This window comes from Apodemus sylvaticus, chromosome X (assembly GCF_947179515.1).
Source record: "Apodemus sylvaticus chromosome X, mApoSyl1.1, whole genome shotgun sequence".
NCBI lineage: Eukaryota > Metazoa > Chordata > Mammalia > Rodentia > Muridae > Apodemus > Apodemus sylvaticus.
Window position 1 is genome coordinate 123,318,072 of NC_067495.1, and position 21,691 is coordinate 123,339,762.

Below are 21,691 nucleotides of genomic sequence, written 5' to 3' on the forward strand. Positions count from 1 at the left end.
CATACAATGTGTTCTGTGCAGTAAACCCCAAAATGATACTAAGTTCATTTTGCGTGTCTTACATTTATGTAATGTTAATTCAACAATATTCTTTGGTTCATTTATCAATTTATTTGTGAATGCTCATAGTGAAAGGAAATGGAGATGTAAAAAGCAGTTCCAAGAGCTTTTTTATGTCCCCAAGACAACAGAAGATAAAAAAAAATATCCACATTTAAATGAATGGGTGGGATCCAACTTCACAGCTGGAAACTGGATTTGACAGCGAGCACCAATTATAGACAATTTCCTGTGTAGGGTATCACAAAGTAATAAAGTAGCACAACACATTTTGTAACACATTGTACTTGGTTCATTTATCTGTTGAATGAGTAGGAAATTGACTTAAGGTACATTGCCAAGATTTGCTATTCCTTTCACCTGAAATGCATTTCACTTTCTCTTTGTGATAATGGGGCTAGTGGGAAGTGTTATAAATAAAAGTGATAACTTTTATACCACAAAAGACATAGTTATCACAGTGCAACTATCAGTTAATGTTTTAGTTTGGATGCTACGAAATTAAAAAAAAATTAATTTGCTTCAATGGAACACCTAAAATGAATTCATAATTCAACTAATTTAGCGTGTATACAAAATTATATATGATACAGGAAAAAAGAAACATTCTATAATGTTATCAGGTAATATATTTAATCCATAGCTTAATAAATAATTTCTGATTGCAAATGATTTTGTGATTAACTTTGTTTTTAATATTTGTGATGGTAGCAAGACATTTTCTATGAAGTTCAAGATGTCAAGTTAAATATCTGTTATCTTTTGAGAATTTAATGATATATTAGTCAGTATCAAAAATCAGAAAAATAACAAAATGAAGGATTTGAGAAATGGTAGCATGAAAATATGAAGAAACATACTCTACATCATCATTTATGGGGCTGGTAAGATTTATTAGAGTATTTACACTATCTGCTTACCTCAATGATATCAATGCAATATAGTTATTGCTGATATAGCAAACAATTCATGTAATACAAACAGGTTTTGAGCATAAATACTATATAAAATTTAATTTAAAAAGTCAAAAGGCACCGGGCAGTGGTGGAGCACACCTGTAATCCCAGCACTCTGGGAGGCAGAGGCAGGTTGATTTCTGAGTTCGAGGCCAGCCTGGTCTACAGAGTGAGTTCCAGGACAGCCAGGGCTACACAGAAAAACCCCGTCTCGAAAAATAAAACCAAATCAAAAAAAAAAAAAAGTCAAAAGGCTGAAAAGATGGTTAAGAGCACTTTCTGCTTTTCCAGAGGACTCATGTTCAATTCCCACCACCAAAACAAAAACCCACACTTGCTTATAACTGCTGTGCTAAGGGATGCAACATCTTTTTCTGACCTATACAGGGACCTATGTGCATGAACACACACACACACACACACACACACACATTTTGATAAATTAAATAAAAGGTAAAGAAAAAGTTTTAGTTAATCGTCACTGTCAAATTTATTGGATTTAGAATAACCAGGGAGGCACAGCTCTGATGAGTCTATAAGAAAGGTTTGCAGGTAGAGAGAAGACTTACCCTCAACCAGGGAAGCACTATTCCATTGACTGGAGTCCTAATCTAAATAAATAGAAGAAATCCAGTATGAGACCACCATTCAGCTAGCTTTGCCTTCTCAATAGGGTTACAGAATGACCAGCTCTCCCAGTACTTGCTGCTATATTGCCCAGACATATTTTGTCAAGCTATGAACCAATATAAATAATATTTCCTTAAAGTTGCTTTCATCAGCAATTTCTCAATACCTGCAAGAAAAGTAACCAACAGTTTGGGTAAAAATGTTCACATTGAATTCAAAACTCTATATTCATTTTTTCAATATGGAGAGAGTTTCACAATAAAAATGGTAAAAGTACAAAATTTAAAAGATAACAAAATATCTTTGAAACAAATATAATCTACACATGTTATATCATCTGGTACATAATTAAAATTGATGCATTTCCAAGATTATTGAAATAGTAAAAGCCATACTTAGAATTTTGATACTTTAACTTTGCACAGGCTAGCATTGTGTGAATTTCTTGCAGTGTTCATCAGTTTCAAAGAGTCTGAAAGTTCTACTCAACCATGTACCCACAGAAGCAAACAAAGGATACATCACAATATACTAAGTTGCTAAGATTCACTGGGTTGCGTGATAAAGACATTAAGCCAAATTTTGTAGAAATATAGCTTCCCAAGATTAAGCATTAGAAACTAGAAGGGAAGTACTCCTCTCATATACATATGAGACCAATGACACCAGGAAGTACCATCATATAATGTAATAGTCCTAGGGAGGTACCAGAGAAAGACAATCTTACAATGTACCACACACAAGAACTTTGTCACTATTAATATAGAAACCCACAACTCCTATCTCCCTTTTGCCACATAGAATGAAGTGCAGGGGACCTGTTAGATCCAGAGAGATTTATGAATTGCAATGTTAGATTATGTAGAAATGTGTTGTCAATTCAATCTGTAAGTATTCCTTTTATGTTTTATGTTCTATTACTTATTTTTTTATGGTGGCATATATGTTTTGTGATGGAATTGCTTCAGAACTATTGTTTGTATCTGTCCTCCCATCCATTTCTCACTAAAACCTCTTTTATTCACATAGCTTTCCTTCTCTTTCTTCCTAATCCTATGTCATTTTAGCATCTTTATTCTAGACTACAGACTTAACAGTCATTACAAACTGCAAATATTCATGCAACTCTTTACTCTTACCTAATTTGCCAATTCTGGATTTATTTTTTTTAAAGTAGATCTACTATTTATCCTGTATCATTTTCCACCCCACTTCTCTCACATCCATAATATTAACTAAAATCCATCCAAGTGTACCCATTACTATCTATTTCTTTGTACACACAAGTTTTTGAAAAGTCTGGGGGGGGCACTGTAATTAATTGACAGGTGCATAGTACTAATAATAGTTCTTCCTGAAATCCCAATTAATATCCTCCTTTTTAGGAAACAATACATACACATTGAGACATCCTGAAATTTTGAACTAAAGAAGTATTACTGGACTGCCCATGCAGTGCTGCTGCATCCAAATCCCACCTGTACATTGAAAATACATCATCTAAAAGACCATAAGTGATTCCAAATATTGAGTAAGCTAATAATTGCAAATGTGTAAACTCCAACCTAGTAAATTAAAAATAACACCCCCAAATAAAGACAACACAGCTTCCAAAAAAACTCACCCTACTCTGAGATTCAACTTTATACCCTTAAGAATGGCTAAAATAAAATCTCATGTAATAGCTTATGCTGGCAAGGATGTGGAGAAGGAACATTACTCCATTTCTCGTGGGAGCACAAACTTGTACAACCACTTTGGAAATAAAAATGTGGGATTTTCAGAAAACTGGGCATAGATCTACCTCAATATCCTGCTAAACTACTCCTACAAATATACCCAAAAGAATATCCACCATATCACAAAGACACTTGTTTAACTCATAACTATTTTATTCATAATATCTCTAAACTGGAAACAACCAAGATGTTCATCAACAGAAGAATGGATAAAGAAAATGTAGTATATGTACACAGTGAATTATTATGTTGCCATTTAAAACAGTGATCCTAAGTTTCTGTGGTTCTAGCCCTGAGATATTTAAATAGTGTTGTACCGAGTTACACATATGTGCAAATGTCACTTTTATTTCCTCAAATGAAATGGGGAAATGAGAGCCATACTAGGTCTCAAAACTTCTAGCATCCATACACTCTAATATTATAATTTGACTGATTTAATCTAGGCTTCTGCCTAAATTGCTCTGCTTGGCCTCAACTCTTTGGCTATGTGTTCTAATCTTCTGGTTCCTTCTCATTCTCTGGCTATTTTTATCTTCAACGATGTCTAGCTTGTTCTTTCTGCAACCTGGCCCTATAAAACTATCCTGATCAAAAGTCCACAAACACACAGAGATCACACCAACACCTGTGTCTAGCTTCTTTTCTCTCCATGCCTTGTTTTTAAGTAGTTTCTCTTTCCTATACTATTCTCATGAGAGTTGGGCGTACCTTCTCCCTCACTTGTTCTGTCAAATCTTTCTGTGATTCATCACCTTATCTGTTCTTCAACTAAACAGAACTGTCAAACATGGCTGCTTCTTCTACAAAATAACCTTATCTTCATTGTTAGGGAATGTTAGGGAATGAAGGTGTGTACTAAGGACATGTCTATATTCTAGCTAGATCATATTATAATACAGAGTATGTCTACATTACAGCCAGATCATACAAACTTAGTTCTTTGGATGTGAACCCTTGCCAGAGCAACCATTTTCCTGGGTTAAAATTCCTTTATACATCTGTCTCTTTGAAAGATTTTTTTAATTATTTGGCAAATATACATAAAGATAGGACGTTGAGATTATGAGTAGATTATATGCTACTAGCTTAATTATGAAGTCTTCTCCAAAATCGTTTCCAACTCTGGATGCTTTTCCAGAGGCCAGGGTGGCACCAAGAACCTCAGATAAAACCCAACACCCTTCCCACATACTCCTCGATTAAATCACAACGAACTTTATACTTTTTTTTTTGAGAATTTTTTTTTATTCGATATAATTTATTTACATTTCAAATGATTTCCCCTTTTCTAGCCCCCCCCACTCCCCGAAAGTCCCGTAAGCCCCCTTCTCTTCCCCTGTCCTCCCTCCCACCCCTTCCCAGTTCCCCGTTCTGGTTTTGCCAAATACTGTTTCACTGAGTCTTTCCAGAACCAGGGACCACTCCTGCTTTCTTCTTGTATCTCATTTGATGTGTGGATTATGTTTTGGGTATTCCAGTTTTCTAGGTTAATAACCACTTATTAGTGAGTGCATACCATGATTCACCTTTTGAGTCTGGGTTACCTCACTTAGTATGATGTTCTCTAGCTCCATCCATTTGCCTAAGAATTTCATGAATTCATTGTTTCTAATGGCTGAATAGTACTCCATTGTGTAGATATACCACATTTTTTGTATCCACTCTTCTGTTGAGGGATACCTGGGTTCTTTCCAGCATCTGGCAATTATAAATAGGGCTGCTATGAACATAGTAGAGCATGTATCCTTATTACATGGTGGGGAACCCTCTGGGTATATGCCCAGGAGTGGTATAGCAGGATCTTCTGGAAGTGAGGTGCCCAGTTTTCGGAGGAACCGCCAGACTGCTTTCCAGAGTGGTTGTACCAATTTGCAACCCCACCAGCGAACTTTATACTTTTAAATGAAGTGGGAACTTCATTTAAAGATTTTTACATCTTAAATCTGAAAACAGACTCATTTATGTATCTTCTAGATTGCTTTATAATCTTTGAGGATTCACTTAAAATGTTAAAACTTTTAATATTTATATCTGGTAATACAGACATTTAAAATGCCTACAGAGCTATTTTCACTTAGATATGTCAATATTTTATGGTATCTAAAAATATATCTTTACATTTTATTATATACCAGATATTGTGAAACACTGTGAGATCACATGAAGTAATTCAGAATTTTATAATTCCTTCAAAAATCTTTTAATTTTGAGATGAAACTGTAGTTGAGGAGTAGAGTGTGCAAAGAACTAGCATGGTCAAGGACATGACTCCAATGTCCAAAACTTCAGACCAAACAATTAAAAGACATTGTTCATGCAGGCAACACTAATTAAATATAGAATGTTTCTCTCTCTCTCTCTCTCTCTCTCTCTCTCACACACACACACACACACACACAGATTTGCACATATACACACATATATACACAAAACATAAAAATAGGAGAGATACTTGATGGAATGATGGAATTAGATATTAAGTCAAGTTCAATACAGAGGATAGTGAGGGATATTTAGATGAAAGAACTTTTCATTCATTATAGAGGAATACATATATCTATACATGTATACACATGTATGTATGTGTGTATGATTGTGTAGGAAATTATGAAAGTACAAATGTGTTAGAAAATTATGCCAAAAGTCCATAGGAAATTAGTTACTTTTGTTCCTTCTTGGGAACTAGGATATGTGAATTTCAATTCTGTGAATATGTTGATTGATAATTATATCTCTCAATGGTCTTGTACATATAAAGTTCTATTTTTTTCTCAAAGGCTATCCTTCAGAGTGGGTTCCCTTTTGAATGGAAAGCCTATGTTTGTTTAAAGAAGATATTGTCTTTGTAAGGATTTAGATTCTAATTGCATGTGTGGTAAGCTTCTTTGCTTCTCGTTCTGTTTTTCTGACTATTGGCGCCTTTGTTTTTTTTTTTTTTTTTGGTTTAGCAATTACTTATCTAACTTTATATATAATGTTAACAATATTTTCTAAAGCTTTTAGTTGAAATATAAAGGATAGTGTATCTTATTCAAATTGGTTTGTATCTGAATAAGATTAAATTCTCCTATATACACACTAAAAAGAAACAGAAGTGTAAGTTGTATGTATACTTTATATATTTATGAAATTAAAAGAAATTATAACATATTTATCTTATATTTTATTAATTAATTATTAATCCTGCATCTGTGGTTTAATACTGACTGATGAAATGTAAGTGAATATGATCTTAAGAAAAAATAAGTGAAAAAAAGTGAAAGACTATGTAATTACTATGGAGTCAAATCTATGGTAGTACATTGAAATGGGTCCCTTTGTCTTGTAGCTGGCAGAAATGACTACAAGATACATAATTAACTTAGAAAACTTTAACATAATTACATATGGGAATAGAAATGGAAATAGAAACATAATTAATGAATATGCTAATTTCAAAGTTATAGACATAAGGGAATAGTTGATCTTTATCCATGTCTTAAAATGAATTCCAGATTAAATTGATGATCCTTATACAAATTTACTTCATTTTAGAGTAAAAATCATGAAAATGAAATTTCAATGTTAAACTTTAAACAATTGGAAAAGCATCAATTTCTCATCCTTGAGATTAGTTAAATGTAAAGTATTATGAGAAAATATTTTTTTGTGTACCAAGTGACTATTGATGCTGTAAAAAACAAGGAAAATTATAATGAACTTATGGATTCCCAACCCTCTCTATGAGTTTAGATGTTTTGTCTCTCATATTAAAAATAAGCTCACATTATGCTAATGTGAATGTAAAAATCACAAATAATTGTGTATACAAGACTAAATTAATTTTACTCTGAGAAACAATACCAAATATCATTTCAGATTGGGGCAAATGGAGCAATCTCTGTATCTAATAGCACATTAATTTCCTGAAAATAATATGAATCTCTCTTTTTGGAATGATTTCCTTCAGAAGAATTTATCTATTGTAATTAAGTGAATTTTATCATTAAGTGAAAATGCAAAAACCATAATTAGTACATAAATTACTATTTGAATAAACTCATCTATTTATCAAATTGACAATTTTTAGAAAGAAAATGTTATTAGATTAACATTAATCTACATACAAATATACTGTAGGTATGGGTAAAATGAACCATTATTCATCTACCAGCATACATAAGTAAAACTAACTTCATATTAAAATAATTTTCAGAAAATCCCTAGGCCTTAGGGTTTTTATTATTATTGTTGTTAATTATCTCAAATCATTTACATCTCAAATGATACCCCACTTCCAGGTTATGCCTCCACCATCCCCTCACACAACAACTGCTCTCCATCATAGAGGGTCCCCCACTCAACCACCCTCTTTCTCCTCCACTGGTCCAGCATCACACTATTCTGGGGCATCAACCATCTCTGGGACTAAAGGCCTCCCCTCCTGTTGCTGTTGGACAAGGTCATCCACTGCTACATATGTATCTGGAGCTATGGATCCCACCAGGTACACTCCTTGGTTGGTGATCTAGTCTCTGGGAGAACTGGGTTGTCAGGACAGCCTATGTTGTTCTTCCAGTGGGGTCGCAATCTCCATCTGCTCCTCCAGTCCTTCTGCCTACTTCTCCCACCTGGTTCCCTGAGTTCAGTCTGATGGTTGGCTCCAAGCATCTGCCTCTGCATTGGTCAGTTGCTGGCCACTTGGTTCCTGTCTAGCACGTCTTGACTACTGTAACAGTGTTGGGTTTGGTATCTGCATACATGATGTATCCCCATCTTGGTTGGCCCTTGCTTCAGTCTCTGTTACATTTTTTTCTTTTTTTATTAGATATTTTCTTTATTTACATTTCAAATGTAATCCCCTTTCTTGGTTTCCCCTCAGAAAACTCCCTATCCCATAGCCCCTTTCCTTGCTCCCTAATCCACCCACCCCTGCTTCCCTGTCCTGGCCTTCCCCTACACTGGGGCATCGAGCCTTTATAGGACCAAGGGTCTCTCCTCCCATTGATGCCCAACAAGGCCATCCTCTGCTACATATGCATCTGGAGCCATGGGTCCCTCTATGTGTACTCTTTGGTTGATGGTTTAGTCCTTGGGAGCTCTGGGGGTACTGAGTGGTTCACACTGTTCCGCTATGGTGCTGCAAACCCCTTAGCTTATTCAGTCCTTTCTGATCTTCCTTTGGACAGGAACTAGGTCTTAGTTTTTATGGAGGGATTTTTTTTTTTGGATTTAACTAAAAGTTTCTTTTGACCTTTAAATATTTACCTAGGCTGTCTATTGTCTATATTCATTGAAGTAAAAGAGTCACATACCATTTAAGCCTTTGGAGTATGAAATAAAATCTTCCACTTTTACTACAACTTTAAAAATTGAAGAAACAAAGCAATATAGGAAAATATGGGAACATGTATTCAATACTATAGAGTTTTTTTTCTGAAATAAATTCTAATAGGACATAAGCATTATAACTTTGATGATTAATATCACCATTGGACCCATGCAGAAATATGTACCATAAAATATAAAGGATCAGGATGGTATGCTCTCAAATATGATATAATGCTGTTTTTAAAAGTATGCATACATTTAAGGTTCTATTTCACTATAATTGGAGTTTTATTAATGAGTACTTGTGGGACACATCCACATATATATATATATGTGTGTGTGTGTGTGTGTGTGTGTGTGTGTGTGTGTGTGTGTAGTTAAATGGTATAGATTTGATGACATATTTCTATCATCAAGTTAGATGTCCATCACTATGGCAAAGTACCTGAGAAAACAAATATGAAAATGTTTAATTTGGTGTAAAGGAATTTTAATCGAGCAACATGGCTGCTCTGGCAAGAGATTACACCCAATATATCAGACTCACATGCAGTCATGCCACACACCTTTAATCCTTTTTTCTAGAATACAGATATGCCTTTAGTACAGACTTTTAATCCCAAATAAATATGTTTAATTAAGGGGGCAGACAAAGTAATGAATCAGATAATGAGTCAGAGATAGGATGTATCAAACTCTCAGGAGGAAAGCTATTAAGAGCAGCACAGGGAGAGAGTTCAGTTCTTCATTGAGTTTATTTTGTCAGGTGGGAGTCAGGTCAGTGAGTGCAGGGAAGTGGAGTCAAGTTAGTTTGTGAGTCTTATAGTTCAATGCAGGTCAGCACTGAAGAACAGTTGAAGCCAGAGAATAAGAAAGAGCCAGAACATCATACTAAGTGAGGTAACCCAGACTCAAAAGGTGAATCATGGTATGCACTCACTAATAAGTGGTTATTAACCTAGAAAACTGGAATACCCAAAACATAATCCACACATCAAATGAGATACAAGAAGAAAGCAGGAGTGGTCCCTGGTTCTGGAAAGACTCAGTGAAACAGTATTTGGCAAAACCAGAACGGGGAACTGGGAAGGGGTGGGAGGGAGGACAGGGGAAGAGAAGGGGGCTTACGGGACTTTCGGGGAGTGGGGGGGGGCTAGAAAAGGGGAAATCATTTGAAATGTAAATAAATTATATCGAATAAAAAAAATGAAAAAAAAAAAAAAAAGAAAGAGCCAGAAGATTAGAACAAAATGTCAGAGTTAGCCTGAAGCCAAGCAGAGCAATTCAGTGAGAAACTGAAAGAAACCAGATTGAATCAGTCAGCTTGGAGAGGAGTTCGAGCCAGAACACCTGAGTTGAACTAGTCAGCCTGAGATCTATAAGTACTAGGAAGGACTGAACTTATCCATCAATATGCTCCACAAGCAATAATTACACCAGGCAAATGAAAGTTACTTTTACAGTTTAGCTTGTGATTTCAGACATTTCAGTTTATAGTTAGTTGTTCATTGATTATAATCAGAAACAAGGCAGAACATTAAGAAAGCATATATATGCAGCAAGAAACTCCATAAGAACACCTAATTTTCATCAAAAGCTTACATATTTAAATCTTTCTTTATGTATTGTTGCATTTAATATATTTACAGACTTTATGAATTATAAAATTACAGAACTGTTTTTAACCAAAATGTAACCTATTTCTGGAAACCTTAGAAACTTCATTATTGCTTCTTTAGCCTGACATTATGGACACCAATCATCAGTAATTATCCTACATCATTTATCTTTTATTATGTATGATAAATAGTTAATGTCAATCTTGTCTTAGCATTAAAGAAAGGATGAAAAATTCAAAAATTGTAAGTTGACCTTATTTTTATAAATTATTAAAGAGAATTGTCTAGAGCAAATAAAGCAAGAAAGCAAGAAAGCACTACAAGAAATGAAGTACGAAGTATAAAGAAGAGGATAACAGTTTGGGGCTCATTCTAAGGATGAGGATTAATAGTCTGAATGATATTGAGAACCATTTACATAATAGCCTCTAATTTAGACTTAAATGTATCCCTTTATTTTTCTTTGGATTCTAGATTGTATGATAAAAGGTGAGAAGGAGCACAAGAAAATTTAGATCAGTTAGTAATGATGATGATTTGATGGATCATGTTGTCATATATTTTAATATTTACATTCTCCTAAAGCTTATATATTGAGACTTAATCATCAGTGAGATGTGTGGACGGTTTTACAATGTAGATTGAGTGTTCATTAATAAAATCAGCATCTTTGTAAAAATTATCTCAGATAGTGCACACTCTGCTCAATGTGAATGCACAGACAAGAAGCTGTTATCTATGAATACAAGTTGGGCCTTCACTGAATGCTAAATCTTCTGGTTAATTAACTTTTGGATTCCAAGCCCCACAGAAGGATAAAAAAAATACATTTCTATTTTTAGTAACTGGATTCATTTGGATAATTGTTATAGCAATGCAAGAGATTAAGAATAGTAGTTAGATTTGACTGAATAAGCCTTTAAACTTTAGATCGTTTCTCAACTTTACTAATGCTGTGAGCCTTTGAAACATTTCCACATGATGTGGTGGTCCCCAACCATAAAATTATTTTAATGCTATTTTGGAACTGTAACTTTCCTATTATTATGAATCATAATGTAAATATCTGATACACAGATGGTCTTAGGTGACCTTTGTGAGTCGTTTGACCCCCATAGGAGTCATGACTCATAGGTTAAGAACCACCGATTTAGATATATAGGAGGTAAAAACCAAATAATGTGTCAGTGAAAATGCTGAAACTAATGAATAGTGGTGGGCATAATTCAAAGTAGTAAAAGCTGTAGTTGGAATATTATTTAACAGTGGAAAAAATAAAGAATTCCATCTTAGATACATCCACTTGAGAAACCTATTAGTAACTTTCACTTGTAGAAACACTGATTACTGACACCTACAGGATTGTATTTAAGGTTGTCCTTTTATTAATAAATTAGTCAATTTTCTATTCATAGAATTATAAATATTCAATATATTGATATTTCTTATATATGACAGCATATACATGCCCAGTATTGTGAATTACAATTCTCATGTTCAGAAAAAGTGTCTTGTTTTTAATAAACCCATTGACAAGATGTGACAAATGTTTCCTCAAACTGAGACTAGATTTTAAAAGTCAGAATTGGATGCATGCAAACATTTTTGTCATGAGCATGAATCTTGACTTAGTATCTCCAAAATAAAATTTAAACTGAGAAATGTTATTGTGTCCATCCATTTAAGGTATTGAAGGATCCAATCTCTTTGTGATATGCTGTCATATAGTTTCATCCCTAACTCCCAAAACTTGTGCAAAAATGTTCCTAGCTGTTAGTGAGTGACACTAAATCTCCTACATCATGACAAGCATAATCCTCTCATAAAATAGCCTTTTTTATCTGTAATGTTATCATCAGTCAACCAAAGTAATATGATGTCACATCAAGGATAGAATATAATATGTTTCAAGTATGGATATACTAAATTTTCTTTTGCATGGAATAATCTGATTTAGAGATATCTGCCAAGCTCTATAATTATTTAAAGTACTTATGACAAAGTAGCATAATTTGTCAATATTGCAAGCATAATTGCAATCTGAGTAGTCATAATAATTGTGATTAAACTGCTCTTTAGACACTGTTTAGAAGAGGATATAATGAAAATGACAAGGAACTGTGGCTACTGACATTTATAAATCAGGGAGGATTTCAACCTATCTTTAGAGACTGCTTTCATGTAAAGTGTTTTCGAGTTCTGATTTTTATGTTGCAAAGACATATGGTAGTAGTAGTGAATTTATATGGGATTGTCAGATAAATTTTTCCTTTGTCAGTATATGCCATAGAGAGTGTAATTACAATTGCATTGTGACATATCATTAGGATTTCACTAATTGTACTTTCACATTTCCTTAACAATATATCCTCTATGATAAAAATTCTTTCCCAAATATTTATGATTTATGTACATTATTCAAGGTTTTAATATATTTTAACAATATGTAATTAATCACTCTTTGCATAGATATTATTGTCTTAATACTCATTTTCCATATGTATTTTTCCTATAATACCTTCTCAATCACATATTTACATTTAATTTTATAGTCTGCCTACAATTAGAAAGATACATTCCAATTCATGGTTTACATTATATTTCTCTATATGCTTAATTTTGTTTTCCTCTAACTTTTATTTCAAATTCATATATATATATATATATATATATATATATATATATATATATATATAACAGTAAACAAACATCTGTAAATTGATTTAAACCCCTCAGTGAAAGCTACAAATAGCTATTTTGATATTAGAGTGGACTAAAAACCTTGGGAAGAAATCAGGGACCATAGATGCAAATATCAACAACAGACTACAAGAGATAGAAGAAAGAATCTCAGATGCCGAAGATACCATAGAAACCATGGACTCAACAGTTAAAGAAAATGCAAAATGCAAAAAGCTTGTAACCCAAAATATCCAGGAAATCCAGGACACAATGAGAAAGCCAAATCTAAGGATCATAGGCATTGATGAGAGTGAAGATTTACAACTTAAAGGGCCAGCAAATATCTTCAACAAAATTATGGAAGAAAACTTCCCTAACCTAAAGAGAGAGATGCCCATGAATATACAAGAAGCCTACAGAACTCCAAACAGACTGGACCAGAACAGAAATACATCCCGTCACATAATAATCAAAACCCCAAATGTACTAAACAAAGAAAGAATACTTAGGGCAGTAAGAGAAAAAGGGCAAGTAACATATAAAGGAAGACCTATCAGAATTACACCAGATTTCTCACCAGAGACCATGAAAGCTAGAAGATCCTGGGCAGAGCTCATGCAAACTCTAAGAGAACACAAATGCCAGCCGAGACTACTATACCCAGTGAAACTCTCAATTACTATAGATGGAGAAACCAAGACATTCCACGACAAAACCAAATTTACACAATATCTTTCTACAAACCCAGCCCTACAAAGGTTAATAGGGGGAAAGCACCATTACAACGAGGGAAACTATACCCTGGCAAAAGCAGTATATTAAGCTTCTTTCATCAAACCCAAAGAGGATAACCACACACGTATAAAATTAAAATCAAAAATGATAGGAAGCAATAACCACTACTCCTTGATATCTCTTAACATCAATGGACTCAATTCCCCAATAAAAAGACATAGACTAACAGACTGGTTACGTAAACAGGACCCTACATTTTGCTGCTTACAGGAAACACACCTCAATGTCAAAGACAAAAACTACCTTAGAGTAAAAGGCTGGAAGACAATTCTACAAGCAAATGGTCCTAGAAAGCAAGCCGGAGTTGCCATTCTAATTTCAGATAAAATTGACTTTCAACCTAATGTCATCAAAAGAGACATGGAAGGTCACTACTTGCTGGTCAAAGGAAAAAACCAACAAGAAGAACTCTCAATCCTGAACATCTATGCCCCAAATACAAGGGCACCCTCATTCATAAAAGAAACGTTACTAAAGCTCAAAGTACACATTGCACCTAACACAATAATTGTGGGTGACTTCAACACTCCACTTTCACCAATGGACCGATCAGGAAAACAGAAACTAAACAGGGAGACAATGAAACTAATTGAAGCTTTGAACCAATTGGAGTTAACAGATATATATAGAACTTTTCATCCCAAAGCAAAAGAATATACCTTTTTCTCAGCACCTCATGGTACCTTCTCCAAAATAGATCATATAGTTGGTCACAAGACAGACCTCAACAAATATAAGAAGATTGAAATAATCCCATGCCTCCTATCAGATCACTATGGAGTAAAAGTGGTCTTTTTTTTTATTTTTATTTTTTTAATTTTTTTTATTCGATATAATTTATTTACATTTCAAATGATTTCCCCTTTTCTAGCCCCCCCACTCCCCGAAAGTCCCGTAAGCCCCCTTCTCTTCCCCTGTCCTCCCATCCACCCATTCCCACTTCCCCGTTCTGGTTTTTAACAGTAAAAACAACAGAAAGCCCACATACACATGGAAACTGAATAATACTCTACTCAATGATACCTTGGTCAAGGAAGAAATAAAGAAAGAAATCAAAGATTTCTTAGAATTTAATGAAAATGAAGGCAAAACATACACAAATCTACGGGACACAATGAAAGCAGTGCTAAGAGGAAAACTCATAGCTTTGAGTGCCTTCAAAAAGAAATTCGAGAGAGCTTACACTAGAAGATTAACAGAACAACTGAAAATCTTGGAACAAGAAGAAGCAAATTCACCCAGGAGGAGAAGACAGGAAATCATCAAACTCAGGGCTGAAATCAATCAAGTAGAAACCAAGAGAACCATACAAAGAATCAACAAAACCAGGAGCTGGTTCTTTGAAAAAATCAACAAGATAGATAAACCCTTAGCCAGACTAACCAAAGGGCACAGAGAAAGTATCCAAATTAACAAAATTAGAAATGAAAACGGAGATATCACAACAGAAAACGAGGACATTCAAAAAATCATCAGATCCTACTACAAAAACCTGTACTCAACACAACTGGAGAATGTGGAGGAAATGGACATTTTCGTAGACAGATACCAATTACCAAAATTGAACGAGGATCAAATAGACCATCTAAACAGACCCATAACCCCTAAAGAAATAGAAGGGGTCATAGATAGGCTTCCAGCCAAAAAAAGCACAGGACCAGATGGTTTCAGTGCAGAATTCTATCAGACCTTCAAAGAAGACTTAACACCAATACTCTTCAAACTCTTCCACCAAATAGAAACAGAAGGAACATTACCCAACTCCTTCTTCGAAGCCACTATTACGCTGATACCAAAACCACACAAAGATGCAACTAGAGAATTTCAGGCCAATTTCTCTTATGAATATCGATGCAAAAATACTAAAAATTCTTGCCCACCGAATCCAAGAACACATCAAAACAATCATCCACCATGATCAAGTAGGCTTCATCCCAGGGATGCAGGGATGGTTCAATATAAGGCAATCCATAAATGCTATCCACTACATAAACAAACTCAAAGAAAAAAAACCACATGTCATTTCATTAGATACTGAAAAAGCATTTGACAAAATTCAGCATCCTTTCATGCTAAAAGTCTTGGAAAGGACAGGAATTCAAGGCCCATATCTAAACATAGTAAAAGCAATACACAGCAAACCAGTAGCCAACATCAAACTAAATGCAGTAGACTGGACAATACAACTCATATAATAATCACCTTTTAATGCTAGAAGAAAGTTGAGTATAATTATAATTGTATAAACACAGTTCTTAATATGAACGTTTGTAAAAGTTCAGATGTGAAACTTCACATTCCTTTCTACAGAATTTTCTTGAATAAAATATAATATAGCTGTGTAGATCAATGAGTATTTTTCCAGTTTTCTTGATCTATGTGACATACTTTCCTTTTTTGTTTGTTTATTTTTTGTTTTTGCTTTTCGGTTTTTGGGGTTTTTTAGTATTGCTGAGATTATTGTTATTATTTTTATTGCATATTTTACTTATTTACATTACAAATGTTATCCCCTTTTCCGATCCCCCCCTAAGAAATCGCCTATTCCATTCCCCCTCTTTCTGCTTCTATGAGGTTGTAATCCTACCCACCTGCCACCACTATGCCACCCTGCCCTCTCATTCACATACTCTGGGACATTGAGCCTTCATAGAACCAAGGGCCTCCCCTCCTATTGATGCCTGATAAGATCATCTTCTGCTACATATAAAGCTGGAGCCATGGGTCACTTCATGTGTACTGTTTGGTTGGTGGTTAATTCCCTGGGAGCTCTGGGGGATCTGGTTGCTTGATATTTTTCTATGATGTTTCAATCCCCTTCAGCTCCTTCAGTCCTTGGTTGGTAGTTTAGACTCTGGGAGCTCTGGTTGGCTGATATTGTTGTTCTTTCTATGGAGTTGGAAACACCCACAGCACCTTCAGTCCTTTCTCTAACTCCTCCATCTGGTTGGTTGATATTGTTGTTCTTTCTATGGAGATGCAAACCCCCACATCTCCTTCAGTCCTTTCTCTAACTTCTCTGTTGGGGACCTTGTGGTCAGTTCAATCAATGGCTGAGATCATCTACCTCCATATATGTCAGGCTCTGGCAGAGCCTCTCAGAGGAAAGCTATATCAGATTTCAGTCAGCATGCACTTCTTGGCATCCACCATAGTGCCTGGGTTTAGTAACAGTGTATGGGATGGATCCTCAGGTGGGGCAGTCTCTGGATGCCCTTTCCTTCAGTCTCTGCTCCACATTTTGTTTCCATATTTGCTCCTGTGAATATTTTGTCCCCCCATCTAAGAAGATCTGAAGCATCCACACCTTGGTCTTCCTTCTTCTTGACCTTCATGTGGTCTGTGAGTTGTATCTTGAGTATTCTAAGCTTTCAGGCTAATATCCACGTTATCAGTGAGTGCATACCATGTGTGTTCTTTTGTGATTGTGTTACCTTACTCAGGATGATATTTTTTAGTTCCATCCAATTGCCTAAGAATGTCTTGATGTCATTGTTTTTAATAGCTGATCAGTGCTCCATTCTGTAAATCTACATTTTCTGTATCCATTGCTATGAACAGAGTGGAACATGTGTCTTTGTTATACAGTGAAGCATCTTTTGGATATATGTCCAGCATTGGTATAGTTGTGTCCTCAGGTAATGTGTCCAAGTTTGTGTGGAACCACCTGACTGATTTCCAGAGTCTTTCAAAGAAGAAACCAGTCATATCTGTTAATCTAATCAGGATTTTATATTAAAAATTTTGTCTTTCTATAGCTAATGGAAGTTACATGTTCTCCTGAAGTTTCTTTTCCTAGATCACTGACCTGAGAGTTCTATACTTTATACTGCTTTGTTTTTCTAGTTAGGATCATGCACTATAACAAACTGTCATTTCTATATATTCAGCTGTACTCTACAATGCTACTAATACTTAAATTCACTGAAGTTTCCGGAAACTATTATATGTTACTATATACTCAAACTGATTATTATATAATTTAAATGTAGGAAAATTCTAATTGTACCTGAAATTCAATACCATTACAGATAAAATCCAAACTTTTCAATTGGAATATTTATAGTGACACACAAACATGCCAGTGGTCTCCAAGTGGTTAAAGGATCTTTGAATATATATAGTTCATTTTTATATTATATCCCTAGTTTAGCCTATAGCTTTTCTAGGTGAGTAAATGCAGTACATCTTTGATGTTATGAGATAACCAACAGTTCTGTAAAAATGAACTTTAGAATACTATCCAAAATATATTTAATAATATTCTGTGCTTATTGGTTAAGAAAAATATGCTTGTATATTATGTTGTTTATACAAACACCTTTTGATTTTTGAGTTAGTGTATACTTTAGGCACACTCAGTAAATGCTATGAAATGAAGGTTGGTTTTGAAGTTATGCATTCTGAATGGATCAGTTGTTACCAAACTCAGGTATTTAAAGAAGATAAGGGCAGTACATGACTCATTTTTGAAAGTTTAATAGCATGTTTTCATTATTCAGTTATCTCATTCACTCAAGTCTTTTGATTATTAAGTAAAATGGTTCTTTATTCCAGGAAAATGGCTGGATATACATTTTCCTTAAATATCCTGTACTTTAAAACTATTAATGATACTATCAGGGCAAGATGACACTACTCTGGTATCTCAGTAGACATCCATAGAAAAATAATAACTACTACTTTTGGGAGCATTTACTTTACTTTTTTCAGTTGTATCTAAAATATCTATTTTCCTTTTGTCAATTGAATATACTTTTCTTCTGTATATTGTATTCTAGGTGACAAATCTAGACCTAGTCTTGGAAAATGAGAAGATAAAATCCTTAGAAATATTTTGGGTAAATTGACAATTATCTTAAGAGTATGTGAGAAATAGAGCTTTAACTTAGAGCTCTATTTTCTATTGTTACTGACATTTGACATCATGTTTTCTCACATTTCTGAATTGGTAAAAATAAAATATGGAAAAATATTATAAGTTTAAAATGCTGACATTATAGTGAAGAACATAAATTACTAATTCAATGATATTGCTAAAGTCAAGAACACCATTCCAATGCCTTCAAGATGAGGACCAAGATCACTGTAGACATTTTAGTAAATGATACATAGGTTATCTGAATGATATTTAAAATTCAAAAGAAGGAAAAAAATCCTGAATTACACATCAAAATAGAAACGTCTATACAGTTTAAGGGAAAAACAATTAATTCCATACAGCTTACCTGTATCTGAAGACAAAGCATAATGAGTATTTTTTGCTTTTAGAAATTAGATGACTGCTAAATTCACATTTTGTCCATGGAAATCGCCTATTTATACTAGCTTGAATTGATTCAGATTGAATATGAAACCCATAACAATTTCGTTAGAAGGGACATATCATTAAGTAATAATTCTCATATCATATTTGACTCTTTGGAAAAAGCCATAATATTTTCCATCTGTATTGCTAACAGGCTTAAACATTCTTCTGTAATTTCTATGGGGTCATTAATCAGTAAATATAGTTTTTTGCATGACCTTTAATGTTGATGACCATCAAGTGGTATCTGAGCACTACTTTTTAGATGTTTACTAAAATTAAATTTTTGCTTTCAAAATGTTATAATATTTATTTTGTGAAGAAGAATAATACAAAGGGGAGAGGAGAGAGAGAGAGAGAGAGAGAGAGAGAGAGAGAGAGAGAGAGAGACCATCTGTTCTCTCCTTTCAAAATAAAATCCTAGGGATTTTATCTCAGGTTATCAGGATTAGCAGAAAGTACATGTTCTCATCAGCTCTTGTGTCACATCACTCATGTCTCAGGCTTGAGTGCTCAAAGGCTGCTCTAATTGGAAAAAGGTAGAAAAATCTCATTATTAATTATAGAAATAATCCTTTCCATTCATTTTATCAATAGATATCTGCTAATATTTCTGAAGATTATATTTTTATGTATATGATTGAGTGTTTTACTTATGCACATTATGTGTAGACCTTGTGTAGACGACATATCTGTAACCATGCAGAACAACTGGAGGCCAGAATAGGGCATCAGGTCCTCTGAAACTAGAGATATTAATAGTTGTTACATGCCATGTATACACTGGAATCAGAACTTAAATCCTATTCGTAGAGAAATTTTAATCCAGCTACATGGGTTCTATGGCAAGGGATCACATCTAAAGACCATCTAGGTCTGTGTAACCTGGATAGAATATAGACACACATTTAATCCCTCAAACTGGAATACAAATACACCCTTGGTGCATACTTTTAAATTCAAAAAATGACATCTACTTGCAGAGCAGACAAAGCAACAATTAGAGAAAGATTTAAGCAAATGAGTCAGAAATAAGATATGCTGAATTTTGTCAAATGCTTTTTCAGCATCCAATGAAATGACCATGTGGTTTTGTTCTTTGAGTTTGTTTATGTAGTGGATTGTATTGATGGATTTCCGTATATTGAACCAACCCTGAATTCCCGGGATAAAGCCTACTTGATCATGGTGGATGATCGTTTTGATGTGTTCTTGGATTCGGTTGGCAAGAATTTTATTGAGTATTTTTGCATCGATGTTCATAAGGGAAATTGGTCTGAAGTTCTCTTTCTTTGTTGGATCTTTGTGTGGCTTTGGTATCAGCGTAATTGTGGCTTCGTAGAAGGAATTGGGTAGTGTTCCTTCTGTTTCTATTTTGTGGAATAGTTTGAAGAGTATTGGTGTTAACTCTTCTTTGAAGGTCTGGTAGAATTCTGCACTGAAACCATCTGGTCCTGTGCTTTTTTTGGTTGGAAGACTTTCTATGACTCCTTCTATTTCTTTAGGCTTTATGGGACTGTTTAGATGGTCTAGTTGGTCCTGACTTAATTTTGGTATTTGGTATCTGTCAAGGAAATTGTAAGGCAAAGGACACCATCAAGAGGACAGATCGGCAACCAACAAATTGGGAAAAGATCTTCACCAATCCTACATCAGATAGAGGGCTAATATCCAATATATATAAAGAACTCAAGAAGTTAGACTCCAGAAAACCGAACAACCCTATTAAAAAATGGGGTACAGAGTTAAACAAAGAATTCTCACCTGAAGAACTTCGGATGGCGGAGAAGCATCTTAAAAAATGCTCCACTTCATTAGTCATTAGGGAAATGCAAATCAAAACAACCCTAAGATTTCATCTTACACCAGTCAGAATGGCTAAGATTAAAAATTCAGGAGACAGCAGGTGTTGGAGAGGGTGCGGAGAAAGAGGAACACTCCTCCACTGCTGGTGGGGTTGCAAATTGGTACAACCACTCTGGAAAGCAGTCTGGCGGTTCCTCCGAAAACTGGGCACCTCACTTCCAGAAGATCCTGCTATACCACTCCTGGGCATATACCCAGAGGATTCCCCACCATGTAATAAGGATACATGCTCTACTATGTTCATAGCAGCCCTATTTATAATTGCCAGATGCTGGAAAGAACCCAGGTATCCCTCAACAGAAGAGTGGATACAAAAAATGTGGTATATCTACACAATGGAGTACTATTCAGCCATTAGAAACAATGAATTCATGAAATTCTTAGGCAAATGGATGGAGCTAGAGAACATCATACTAAGTGAGGTAACCCAGACTCAAAAGGTGAATCATGGTATGCACTCACTAATAAGTGGTTATTAACCTAGAAAACTGGAATACCCAAAACATAATCCACACACCAAATGAGATACAAGAAGAAAGCAGGAGTGGTCCCTGGTTCTGGAAAGACTCAGTGAAACAGTATTTGGCAAAACCAGAACGGGGAACTGGGAAGGGGTGGGAGGGAGGACAGGGGAAGAGAAGGGGGCTTACGGGACTTTCGGGGAGTGGGGGGGGGGCTAGAAAAGGGGAAATCATTTGAAATGTAAATAAATTATATCAAATA